At 34.2% G+C, this 14224-nt stretch overlaps 2 pseudogenes; both read right to left on the bottom strand.

Moving 5' to 3' along the window:
- LOC109130885 lies at positions 3856-5018 on the bottom strand (annotated as a pseudogene).
- Positions 5275-7150, bottom strand: LOC104766888 (annotated as a pseudogene).

Here is a 14224-nt window from a genome sequence, read left to right as displayed (position 1 = left end):
ATTAAAGTATAATGATCCAATCATAAACTAATTAACAAATTGAAATGTTCTAGTTTATTAGTTTCTAATTGAAAGAACTAAAAAATCTAGAAATTTTGCTTTTTTTCTTTTTTTTTTTGTCAAACAAGTGCACTTTCATTCAACTCAAAGCCTCATAAAGAGGTGGGTTCTTACAACATACAACAAGATAATCAAAGGAAAGAAATGATAAAGGTTCCATGAGTTCTTCAAAGGGATTCTCAACTCTTGAAAGTTTTACAATGTTTGAAGGATCTATTGGGACCAAAGTGGATTCGACCATGAAGACAGGCTTCGCGAAATCCTTGACCAACAAGTGATCATAAGTGGCTCTAGCGACTGACGCAATCGAGCTTTGAAAAGAATGTTCCACAGGGGTAACACTAGACGGATGTCTCGCCAAACATGAGAGGTAGGGTAGTTGGAACAAAGTCCTTCAGCATTTTAAGGCCGAACCTCATAACTCTAGTATCAGCTTCAACCGGGGATCGCAAGAGTTGGGATCCAAACCGTAGCAAAGCAGGTGAGTCCTCCATCACATGTGTCTTATGGCCATGGAGGTTAAGGAGTTTCACACAAAGCTTGCAGCTGGTTTGGTCCTCATAATGATAACAGACCCGAGCAACCTAACGCTTGGTGATATATGACAATTGGGTACAATGGGTGAAAGCTTCAGCATCAAGCAGATTGTTGGATCAGACTCCAAATTAGAGCTCAGCAATGAAAGCATCCGAACACTGCTAATCGACTGGCCTTGACAAGGATATAGCTCATACAATTCTGAAGAACACAATATACTGCTATCGAGGACTCCTCGACTTGACCAAGCAGATATGATCGGAACTAGAGAAGTTGAGTTTGATATCACATTATCATTCACGGATCTAGATAGGACAATCCAAAACCCGACCAGTACAGATAAATCAGAGCACAAGCAGCTTCGACACCCACCTTGAATAGAGACAGAGCACACAGTTTCAACCTTCCAAGAACTTAGCATTACTCTTGTCAATAGGACCTCTGTATCCCTGAAGTAAATGATTTTCACATAAGGGGACTTGTATTTTCGGGGGGACAAAGGTGGCTGGTTTTTAAAGCAACGTAACCAACACTCCGTGGAGGTGTGGCCATAATGTCGTTGCTTTTAAACACTTTTAGCCTAAACCGACGCAAGAACATATCAACCCAACCTAGGGGAACCAAGGTTTTTTCTTATAAAATAAATATTACACTATTCTCGTTGGTGAAGTTGCTTGCCAAAGCTTCGAGACGCATTGTGTAGAATTACTTGCGATGGTCCAAGATCCTGAACATTGGTCGGCGTTCTCTACCCTACTGGATGATTTGCAACGGCTTCGGTCCTCCTTTCCGCTCTTTACCTTGTCTAAAATCCCTCGTTTCTTGAATCCAAAAGTAGCTTGTCTCGCTTGATCGTCTAAAATTTTATTAGTAGAAACTTCATTTATAAATTCTTTTCCTCCAGTTTCAGTTTCCAATCTTGGAATCTCCTTCTAATCAATGTGTGGTTGACAAAAAAAAATTAAAAAAATAATAAATAAATATTACACTTAATGACTCAAACATGTCTGGACGTGTGTAGTCCCATAAGCATCTCCTAGCATAATCAAACTAACAAAATCAGGTCTAGATGCCGACAAATGAAAACCCAAAGATAGATAAAATGCATAGTTTGTTAATCTATATGCAAGACTTCTTATACACATGTAAAACACGAAAAATGAGTTCTTCGTAATAGAGTCATAGTATAAACGTATTAGCAAAGACAGCTAATGAACATTACTTATCTATATCTTAAGAGAACCGACCATCATTTCCGAATTCACTTCCAACTCCACACGCCTAGCTCCCTACTCTAAAGCTATAAACAAACCATAATAAACTCCCCAAAATTTGACTAAAGTAGCATAACACACTCCTATAGTCATCGCAAACCCGCCACACCAACTAGATCGCAATCTTGTCGCACTGGGCATTCGGTTGCTAGTCTCGGGCTCCCGCGAGATGCCCCATCGCTGTTCAGCTTCATCCATCCATCCTCTGGTGGGCTCCAAGAAATTTTTTCGTGTAGCATTTTATATGGTACATATATTAAATAAGAAAAAATATGAGTATGGAGAAAATGCAGTTATTGTGGTAACGTTTTTCATTTGTTCAAGTTAAATGGTGGTGGAAATAGTCTAATCGTAAAGCTTACTATGGATGACTTATTATGAATCTTAAATAATATCATTATCATGTAAATTAGTAAATAGTTTGAGATATGATAACATTTAGCAAAGTTAACTCCCCATCTGCACAATAAGGTTCAGAATCCACGATATCATGCTTCATCTTCACAATGAATAACAAAGGTTTCGATTATTATTAGGTAAACTAGATTTTAACAATTTTGAAAAAAATAATATATACTTTTTTATTATATTTAGTTTGTTTTGTTTAATTAATTTTGTTTGGATTGTTAATTATTAGAACAATAATAAGGGAATTAAATACATAAATATGTAATTTATAAGCTATTGTCTCATTAAGTCACAATATTACCAATGATTTAATTGTTTTACAAAATTTTAGTTAAATGAGGATTTAACACGTGTTTCAAGACCGAATTAATAATATTTTATATTTATACTAATGTTAATTCAAACCATCATATATATATATAGATATTCAGTTTATAAATAAAATATATATTGAATTAAATGTATGTTCTCTTGCTAAAGTTAAGTATTTGTGAATATTGGTGTTCTAATCATTCTAAAATTGGATTTTCAGTTTGGAAAATTTATTAATGTTAATATAATTATTGAGATTGTAAACTTTTGTTATAAAAAATCTGGTGTATATCATTTAAATTTGAGAGATTCTAGCATCCATAAAAATAGTTTTCGAGATTTAATGGATTAAAATTTTAATGGGTAGAGTTGTTTTTGGAAAAATCATAATGTATAGATGTTGTTAAGATTTTTTGGCAGTAAATGTAACAAATGTTGGTCAATTTAAGAAAGTTTAGTATTTGTGTTTCTGTGCAATGTTATTTATGGAATTGTTTTAAGGGTTAATGTTGTAAAAAAAAATTAAATAAGTAAAACCAAAAGGGCATAAACCAAAAATGTACTTCAAAAATAATAAAATAATAATATAGATGTTTATATTCATCATCATGCGTCATATATAAGCTGGGAGCCTGGGAGACACGAACACCAGGTAGAACTTTCAACCAAATGAGCTCTAATATAAAGGAAATAAAGAAACTAACTCCACTAAAATCCATAATCCTTCGATGTGTCGCTGAATGAATCCACTGAAGAGGAAGACCACTAAACCATTAATAATCATATTCATAATGCAAACAAAGCAAAGCAGGAACATATATTAAAAAAACCTTTTAGAAGTTTGAGTGCGACTAATACTCCGTACCAGAAATTGTTACAACTTACAAAGTTCTTTCACATATTCTGATAGCGTTGCCATGTTCTTAGTCATGTGTAGGAGCTATTTTATGATCTGCCATCATGATCGGACTACATTACCCTGTAAATTATGTTTGCATTGCCTACTACTAAATAAACCAAATTCAAATTCATTCAGAAAGACTGTCGGATACTTGTTAATACAAAACCTAGAAAAAAGTTGTACATGAACAATTGGAAACAAGTCAAAAATATTGAATCTCCAAGCATCGATTTCAATGACGAACACGGATTTGAAATAAAACTAGAGTACATATCAAAAGAACATAAACGAATAGATAATTAGGCTGACAAAAAACGAAAAAAGAAGCATAGATAATTACGAGCAGAAAGTGACATCGACATATCATACGTCCCTTCTCACTGGAGGATGGACTGACTTGAGCAGTTCTAAATCGTTAAGATTAAGATCCTCTACGTGGTTTACAAAGGTGCAAACACTACAAGGTGTCTTAAACGCTTCACCAAAACCTTGGATTTCAACACGTTGGAGAGTGTTCCTTTCCAGATTGAAGTAGAAAACATAAAAAGGTTGGTTTGACGTATACTTGCGCATCGAAAACACTATTTCACCTGAAGCAGTCGCACCAGCGATAGAAACCTGACGACAGAAGAATCTATCATTGGTCCAAGTATTCATATTTCGACCATTCCTGTTTCTCAACATCCTCTAAAACCCACATACGCAACTCATTAGTGGCATCAACGTCGAGATTTTTCTCCAAATACTCATCAAGATCATCCCCATAATAACACTTCTTATAAATGTCTTCATCATCATCCCAAAAAATCACAGCTAATTTGCCCTTATAGTTAATCAATCGACAAAACCTTTCTACATCAATAAAGGTGAATTTTTCATCAATAAAGGTGAATTTTTCAGACCTAACATCAAAGCAAACTATCACATAATCAGACGTCACAACATGAGCATCATTAAAACAATCCGAGGTATCACACAAGTAATACAAAACCCCGTTGATGCATACCCCATCACTCTTAATATCATGTCGTAAGGGACATTTGATCCTTCTCCACGTCAAATCTCCATCTTCAAGTGTAAGAATTTTATTATGGCCAGGACGACAGTAATAAGCCATGGACAAATGCCTTGTATTGCTTCTCAATCGGGTCCAACCCGAAAAAGCTATAAGCCTTTCTGTAAGTATACCGATCAGGTAAGATCACATACCGTCCCGTGATGGGGTTACATATCAGATGTCTAGCCTGGTATCGATTACCATGGATATAGAACAAGCCAGAGACGTAGCCACATGAACAAAGAACAATATCTTAGATCATAATCATGATTGATCAGTAGATTGTCTGGAGAGAATCTCACATGAAATTCGGCCGCTGCTACAAGAGTCGTCGACGATGATTTCTCATATCGATTCTCAAGCTGAGGCGACGAGAAGAAGCTCCACACACCGCAGGCTTTTGCGTTTTCGTTGCCGTTTTCTATGATGGCAAATAAGAGGCGTGGCTTAGCCAAGGATCTACTCATGATTTGCCGATTCAATTCAACAAAGAAAAGAAAAAGATAAAGTTAAAAACTAGATATTGGGTAAACCTAACAAGTAGTAGCAATATATAATCGATTTTCCGATTTTAGTGGGCTAATTTAACGTCCAAGTGGGCCGCCAGCTTTTATTTTTAGTGTATAATCAAAGCTTGGTGTCCTAATCTAACGGTAGTTAAAGTCAAGCAAGACTACATATACTGATTTTGATAATCGGTTGCAGCATTAGCCTACGAAGTCACATAAGATAAGTTCAATACCAACTAACTGACTCAGAACTGTCTCAAAAGTCAAAACACAATACTTTAAGACAAAAGTTTCTTTTACTAAGTACTGATCAGTAGCCTTTTCTCCAAGACATACATTCATCCATCATCATCAGTGAGTCTCCTCTTAGGGTTTGACGACAACGAGGAGCAGCTCGTTTGGTTTGATGAGTGTGAATTTGCAAGTATCCCCGATATCAAGGGGATACTCTTTAACCAGAGAGCGCCATCCACCAGAGAAAGCTCTAAACCTCACTAGATAAACCACATTCCAGGATTTCTTCCCATCTGGGTGATGGATCATGAACATTGTCTTCTCCTCCGACATATGATCCTTTGCATAAGAACCCGGGATCCTCTGAAACACACACAAAAATAGATATTTTTGATTCATACCAGTTTTTGTAAAAACCAAAATGGATTCTGTTTCGACGTTATTGGTTTGTCTTATCTTTACCAGGAATATGAGATATGCTTTCTTGAATAAGATGGTGAATTCTGCAACCGAAGACGAAGAGGCGCCTGCAGAATCTCTCCTTGCCCTGACCACTTTCTCAGTCCTCTTGGGGTTTTGGGTTTCCTCAGCTTTCTTCTTCCTAAAGCTGAGCTTCCTTTTGTACTTTTCTCCTCCATTTGATTCAGCTTCTCTTGTTGGGGCACGATTACGCAACTCAGGAGACACCACCTCGTCTTTCTTGACATCATTGTAGACACTAACTCTTCTTTGTTCTGTTTTAATCCGACCTGTTTCATCATCAAAAGTAAAAGAATTATTTGATGTCTTTATATGGTTCACTGTTTCATACTCGGAAAAGCAAATCTTACTAGAAGAAGCCAAGGATGCTCTGGACTGTGAAGGTTGGAGCATCTCCTTGCCGTCTTGTTTGAAGATGCTAACAGTGAAACTCATGTTTCCATTGTGAGTGAATGTAAGAAACTCACTGTGTCCCAAGGCATTGTCCTTCACAAACTTCTCCCAACCAGACTTCTCCATGAAGTAGAATCTTGGGTTTTTTGAAATTGCTACTTCCCAAAAGCGTCCCCATTGTGTTCTTATCTTCATCTTACATGAGAGCTCTTTGTCCGAGAAGCTTCTCACGAAGTCATGAGGAAGTGCTCGCTTGGTTATACAAATAAGATGATATAAGAAGACTGAAATTAATATAAACCAAGAATCGTTTTTTTAACTACAATGAAACATTAGTGAACCTGTTACTACATCTAATCAAGTATTTGAGTCCAAAGTTTCAAATTTTACCATTAACCATCACATACAAATGAAAACCCAACAAGACATTTGTTACCAACAGAGGACAGATATCATCCAGAAGAAACAATGTCGAATATTCAAAAGCATAGATCCAGACAGTGAACTATGGGAAGCAACAAAGAGACAAGAATTAATGAGTTATTTGAGACATAAAAGCTTATCAACGAAAAAAAGATTCCACTTTTAAGACGAGACCCATTGTTACAGAAAACCAAAAGTTTTAGCTTTCCAAACTTAGCTAATAGGATTCGACATTTAAGACAAGACCCATTGCTACAGAGAACCAAAAGTTTCCACCTTTCCATATTAAGCTTGCAAGAAATCGCCAACTTTAGGAACTAAGAAGAGTTTAGAACATTGTTACCATGTTTTCGGAAGCAACATCTATACTCTGAACAGCCTTGAAGAAGCCTTCATTCTTCCGTTCTTGTAAGCACCGAAGGTAATCAGCGATCCCAGCCATTTCTCTGATTCAAGGAAGGTCACACTCACACACAAGCTTTGTTCCTTCAACCTCCTCTCGTGTCTCTCTCACACTCTCTTTCTCTTTGTTTTGTAATGAACAATCCTCTTAAATTTTTTGTGAAAGTTTGTCATGGAAATAATTCAGTCAAAGTGGTTAAAGTTAAAGCTGAAAAGTAAGTACAATGTGACATCATGTGATTTTTGTACATCACACGTAACTCTAATGTGTTTCCTTAAATTTTTAGAAAATGTTACTATTATCCAATTGAAACCAAGGAGGAGTACGGAGTTGGAAACCCTTTTATAAAGTTATCGTTTTTTTGTAAGTATTTCACTGGTCTTTAAGACTATTTTAATATTTCACATTAAAGGTAAAAATGAGAAATTATTTTGTAAGTATTTCACTGGTCTTTAAGACTATTTTAATATTTCACATTAAAGGTAAAAATGAGAAATTAACCAAAAAATAATTATCATTAGTTTTCAAAAATATTAATTCACTTTCTCTCTCTAATTAATTATAAATGGAAATTAATAATTAAAATTAAAAAAAATATATTAACTAATCAAAACTTACAATACTAAGATTGGATATTATACCATATTATTTGTTTTTCATATTATATTTGGAAGTTTTTGTTATTTTTTTTTAATTATAGTTTTCCTATCCATCTTTCTTTGATTTCATTGAATTATCATATAATATATATAATTAATAAATATGTAAATTTTTTTACATATATTGTGATTTTTAAAACGAATATATATTACTCAGTTATGAAGAAAAATGTGTGCTCAATGTTCCACATCATCCGATTAATAAGTTTATGTGGATTGATCAATAATAAGTTTTTTTTCTCACAATTCTAATATTATAATTACTACTTTAAAATATCTTACAAAATAATGATGCAAATACAGCAAACAAACAATATAAAACGATAGTATACGTCAAACAAATTAAAATGCTCTAATCTTTTTAAATAATTGGTATAATGGGGCTATTATATGATTGTTCAGGTATATTCCGACAAGAATATGAACTAATGGGTGACTTCAAATTATAGACATACAATTATTTCGTCATATTTAAAATTAAATTCTACTAATATGAACTAAATCAAATTTACACTAATAACCATATTACATCAATAAAATTACATAATTTACAGTTATGAATATACGCAATACATTAAAACTGCTTACTTCTTCACAATCCACGTTTGAGACACAATAACGAAATTAGTCCGAAACAAATAAAATATAAAAAAACTACACATGTTACGTGACTAAAGTATGAGCCCACAGCTTGCAGCCCACTTAGACGTATAAGATTAGCCTAGACATATTTATTTATTCTACTAAACCGACTAAAATCGAAAAATATTATTCACGGAACCTAAGTCTCTTATGTATACATATATATTGCTGGGTTTCTCTAGGTCTTAACTTAATATACAAGTTTATAAAAATGTTCAATGTAATTGAAGAAAACATTCCTACAGTTCTACCATTACTGATATATATAGTTTCAGACTTCATGTTCTTAAAGCATGCAATTTGTCTGTTTAGTTTTGAAAGTTTGAAATTCTTGGTTCTCTGTAACAATGGGCCTTTTCCTCAAGAACATGTTTTTGTTTTACTTCTCTAAGTTCCCAGTCTGAATGTGAAAAATGCACATGTTTATGACACTCTTTTGAAATGTTTCAAGTTGATTTTTAAGTTTGATGTTGGCATGGAATGCACATGTTTATGACACTTTTTTGAAGGTGATGCTGATGTGAGCTGTAAGGTTATGTCACAAGCGTTTCTCAAGTGGTCTTGTTGGTTTGAGAGTAGTGTGTGCTGCTAAGAGTTGACTTTATTGTTCTTGTTACCAGCATGCTAGTTAAGTCTTCTGGTCAGAATTTGCGAAAAGTTAATGAAAAAGTCTTCTAGAGAGGGTCCGGGAACAAAAACGACTTGTTTCGAGCAGGTTTGATAGCTAGCTAGTTAGTATCACTCAATATCCCCCTGGTTGAGTTATAAAGCTAACTAGTATCACTTAAGCTAACTAGATCCTAGGGATGTAGGTTAACCCCGTTAACAAATCTCTTGTGTCGTTTACTTTACGCACGTACCAGTTCGTTACACTCTCTCATCATATAAACACAGAAACACTCATAGGTCTAGCATACATATACGTATTTTCAAAAACAATCAATACAGTCTAAACCTGAAAAACGATGTCTCCCTCCATGATCCGGCGATAATAAAACCATTAATTAATATATTCAGGGTTCAAGGCGAAAGAGGAAATGGATGTATTATATAATCCACCAATTTGCTCCTTCACTTGAGCAGCTTCCCATGTTAATCTCTATTTAAACTAGAAGTTCTTGCGGATTTCTAGGACCTTGTTCGTTTGATGAACTATATATAATATGTGGATATAGTATCTAGACGTAGGATCTGGACGCAACATCTAGATGATGTTCGTTTGTGTTATTGGTTAATGTGTCCGTAAATTATATCTGGATGCAATTATGTTTGTTTCGTAAGTTGATATTTGTATCTGGATACAATATATGTAATAGACCAAAAACGTGATTTTGCTGTTTTGGCGGGAATACGTGATTTTGCAGTTTTGGCGGGAAAACACGATTTTGCGGCTTTGGCGAGAAATCAAGATTTTGCGGTTTTAGCGAGAAAATGAGATTTTGCGTTTTTACCAATTATGGATGAGTTTACCTCATCCAAACTCTCCAAAAAAACTCATCGAGAAATTCAGTTTTTTTTGAATGAGTTTTCAAAACTCATCCAAAAACCTAGTCCAATTCATTTCTTAATTGTCACTAAACGAACAATGACATGCATCTGCGTCCAGATACTGCGTTTGGTGAACCAAACGAACAACACATAAGTCTTTTCAACAACATTCGTATCAATTAGAATTCGGAAAAGTAAGTTTGAACACTTTCACCCTTTCTAACATTTCTTTCTTTTCGTTTTTGTCAATAATTTAGTCGCAGAAAACTCTATAATATATTACAGATTTCACCAAATCAATTTAATTCAATCTGATACTAGAATTATTATTATTATTATTTTATTTTATTTTGTCGTCAGTCAAAATCTTGGTACTATGATATTTTATTAGTTTACAAAGTGGTTAATTTAAGAAAATATTTTAAACTAGCATCAAACAAGTTTAAATACAATTATATATATATATATATATTTCACGAGATATTTAAATCATTTTAATATTAATATTTTAACAACAATTTCAGACTACTATGCAACACTTTTTTTTTCGTCCGAAGATTTTTCATTATAAAATACGATTGTGAAAGACAAGGATGGAATAAGTTTTTGAAACACCAAGTTGGAAGAAAGCAAAGAAATCCAAAGAAACTAAAGCCCAAAAGAGAAAAACTTTACCCAAACGAGCGAAACTTATACAGAAAAACAATCTACGGAATCTGAAGGAACCACAAATAGAATAGTCCCAATTACGCCCAAACAAGAGAACCACAGAGAAGGCGAGTTGAAGTAGAACGAATCGAGGGACTTGACAGAGAATTTGACGAAGGAAGATGAACGCACTAGCTCAAGGAGGACAGCCAAACAAACCCTCTAGCAAAACCGGAGGAAATCCAATCAAGTGGGTAAACTGAACCATCCACGATTGGCAATAAGAGGAACCCGATTGAATACTCAGCCATGGAAAGGCAATCAGAGACAAACCACAAGCATAATCCAAGACAGATTACCGTAGTAGAACAAGTCAATCAGGTTAACAACCAAATCTAAGAAGAGAGGCCACAAAAGAGCTGATACCGGATTGCATGAAAAGGCGAACCCGTAGATTACGGACCTCTAAATCCAAAGATCTATCCTAAACCAATGATTAGACCGTCCTAAAAAAAGAAAGACATAAGCGATCAAACAACATAAAAACCAAAGCCAAGTCACTCAACACAACCAAAAGAGGAGGAACCCAAAAACAATGAGGCCGTTGTCGCAAAACCAAAGAGAACTTAAAAACGAACTCAGGGATACAAGAAGCTGACTAAATACAAGCCTTAGACGAGACAACACCACCGCAAAGCCAACAAAATCCAAGAAAAAGCTCTTCAGATCCACCTTGAAAGCAACCGGAACATGCGACAAGTCACCACCGACTCACAATAAAACGAGAATAGAGCAGATGAACTAGAATGTAGAGACATTTGAACCAGATCGGGAACCTGAAACCTCGATAACCAAATCGAAAAGACGAGTAGGAGCCATCGGGGAATAGATCCACGCCGGAAAGAACTAGCATCACCGAGAGGAAAAGACAAAGGGTGGAGATGACGAAGCTAAAGTTTGATAAAGCTAGGAAAACAAATCGGGACAACCTAAAACGAGAAAAAACTGGAACAGACGATGGTGTTGTGGAAGCCACCTATCACCGGCCATTGGAGAAAAACTATTGATTGACGGCTAGAGTGAACGTTTCCTAGAGAGAGAGAAAAGGGATACTCTTGTCTTCCTTGACTACTATGCAACACACAATCTAGAAATTATATGTAATCTAATGTAAGTATTGACATTGTTCAATTTTTTTTTTTCTGTGGAAAAGTGTACTTTTGTGCTCTCGTAATGCCACTTACACTACTTTAAAATTATATATGTTTACTTAGATTGAAAATATTAATCTAGTATATAATAATCCGAGCTTAAGACCACCTCTATTGGTTGGGTGTCTTAAAAATAATCATAAACTAAGATTTAAGACATCTCAGTTTTTTTTGTATCTTCATCAAAAGATTATCATCCCTTTTTAGACATTTTTATTAAAATAACAATAAAATTAATTATATAAAAAAGTTTAAGACACTCATATTGAGTATCATCAATAATGATGTTCTAATCAAAGATATGACCTCTACTGGGGTGTCCCAAACATATGTACTAGTTGAATATCATTTTAAACAATACTGCAAATAAAATAATTTAATGGTTCATAATTTCTCAAACAAACAAACACAATTTCAAATAAAGATCAAAAGTTTTCAAGGTACAAAACTTGCATACAAAACATAGTTTAAAACAATTGCATACAAAACTTAAAACATATACTAGTTATAAATCTAGAAATGTTGATTGTTAACAGATGGCCAAACCTTATTGATATCAGACGACCTCACATCAGCATTATCAAAAGTTGTTCCATTAAGAGGTGGCTCTTGGTGGGTATCATTGTTGTTTGATACAGTGTTGCTTATCTCGAGAAATTGTGAATCGTCAATGCTAACAGTGCTTCCTCCATTTACTCCAAACTCAGGGCTCATGAAATCAAAAAGGTATTGCCTTGGCTGCCTCATAGACACAGTTGGATTATCAAACATAACTTGATCTTGTAACTGTTGAGAGATTGGCCCAGCAAAACCATGAAAGGTCAACATTGGGGACCCAACTAGCGCTATATCCAAATTAGGGTTTTCGTTACTACTGTTACCTTGGTATAGAGCATGGTCATGGTTTTTGTTGTGAGATATCATACCCATCTTGATGTCTTGGTCGTTTCCTTGTTTAGGCGTTAAAGGAGATGGAAAAAACCATTTATCAATCAAGTAATGGCTTTGATTTTCCCTTAGTGCATTACCAATGCTAATCCTTTTTGTTTCTTCATCAGTCTTCCAAGATCTCTCATCATTTCTGGTGTTCCTAAGCTCCTCGAATTGTGCCTCAAATGGAAGAATCGGTGGATCGCGAAGAGGAGAATATTGCACAAATTTTGACTCTTTCCTGCGAAGTTATCCCTTGAGAAAGATATCAACGCAAAAATCTCACTCAAGTCAAGATCATCAATTCTTCGACCACAATACAGTTGCACCATCAGCTGATCAATGACATAAACCCATATGATTCTTATTACTCTTCAAGAATTGCTCATGAACCTTCGCTTTGTTTTCTTTCAGGTATGACTCAAGATTCATCTCTTTTTTCTTCTTTTTGATCTCCGGTAAGGAAAAGAAATCGTCAAGGAGACCACGAGCCTTCTCAACAGAAAGCGCCATACCATTGGCTCAACCTCCTTAGGGCTGAACATGATAATGCACGCCATTACATCACACAATATCGTAAGTTCTTTTACCTTTTTCATTAACCCTACCCTCATTTTCTTCAATTTCTCCTCTCTTGATTTCTCATTCTCTACCCACGCGAGTTTTATTTTTTTTATTGCCATGGTCACTCTTTAATTTTGATTTTTTTTTTTTTTTTTTTTTGTATGTGAAGAGATGCAAGAGTTTATCTAAATATTCTTTAAACTTTAAACAAGGAATAAAATCCTTAGCACTAGTGCTAGTCAAAAGAAAAAGATACGTTGAATAAATTTGAGAAGATGTAAAATTAATTATTATATATTTAAAACTATTTATTTTTATTTTCAAAATCAAACCAATAGAGTAACACTTAAATCCGACTTGAACCACCAACATGTTCCAATCTTTATGTGGATGTGTTCTATGGAATTAAACTCATTTTACATAAAAATTAATTTTACTTCTAAATATATGCCAAATAGTAGTCATAGTCAATACATAATGAATATGATTTTTAATTCATATTTTTATGATTAGTTAGTACAAATAATTCTATTGACTACATTGTTTTCATTATTTTACAATGTATTAGTTAATTTTTTCTTACAAATATTTTGGAAATTAAATATTGACTATACTTTCCAATTTAAGTGTTGTTTTAGTACTTTTTATGCAAAGTTAACTTCCAAATTTTTATTTACTAGTGAATATAACCCACATGTTGCGTGAGCTTAGTACATTATTATGTTTTAATTACTATTTTCCAAAAATTTTGAGAGTTTTTGTGTTTTTTTTGTAATCACAACACAATTGTAGTATTAAATTTTATGATAGTGTTGTCAGTGTGTTACTTGATACTAGTTTTTCTGGTCTATCCTAGCAGTTTAAATTAACTTTATGCATTGTAATACTTAAGGTGTCAATCCAATGGAATGATGCTAATCATAGAAGATGCAATCAAGATAGAACAAGTTAGTCGGGGGAGGGGGGGAGAGGGGTTATCTATCGATCTAATGAAGAAGAAATAAAAATGAAATGAACTAAACAACTTAAAGAAGTACTAACCAGAATTAAGCTACAGAACAAGTGCAATAAAAAATACTAAGCAGAATTAA

Source organism: Camelina sativa, chromosome 19, assembly GCF_000633955.1.
Source record: "Camelina sativa cultivar DH55 chromosome 19, Cs, whole genome shotgun sequence".
Taxonomy (NCBI): domain Eukaryota; kingdom Viridiplantae; phylum Streptophyta; class Magnoliopsida; order Brassicales; family Brassicaceae; genus Camelina; species Camelina sativa.
Note: the sequence above shows the minus strand (reverse complement) of the source record. Positions and strands in the feature narration are given on the sequence as shown.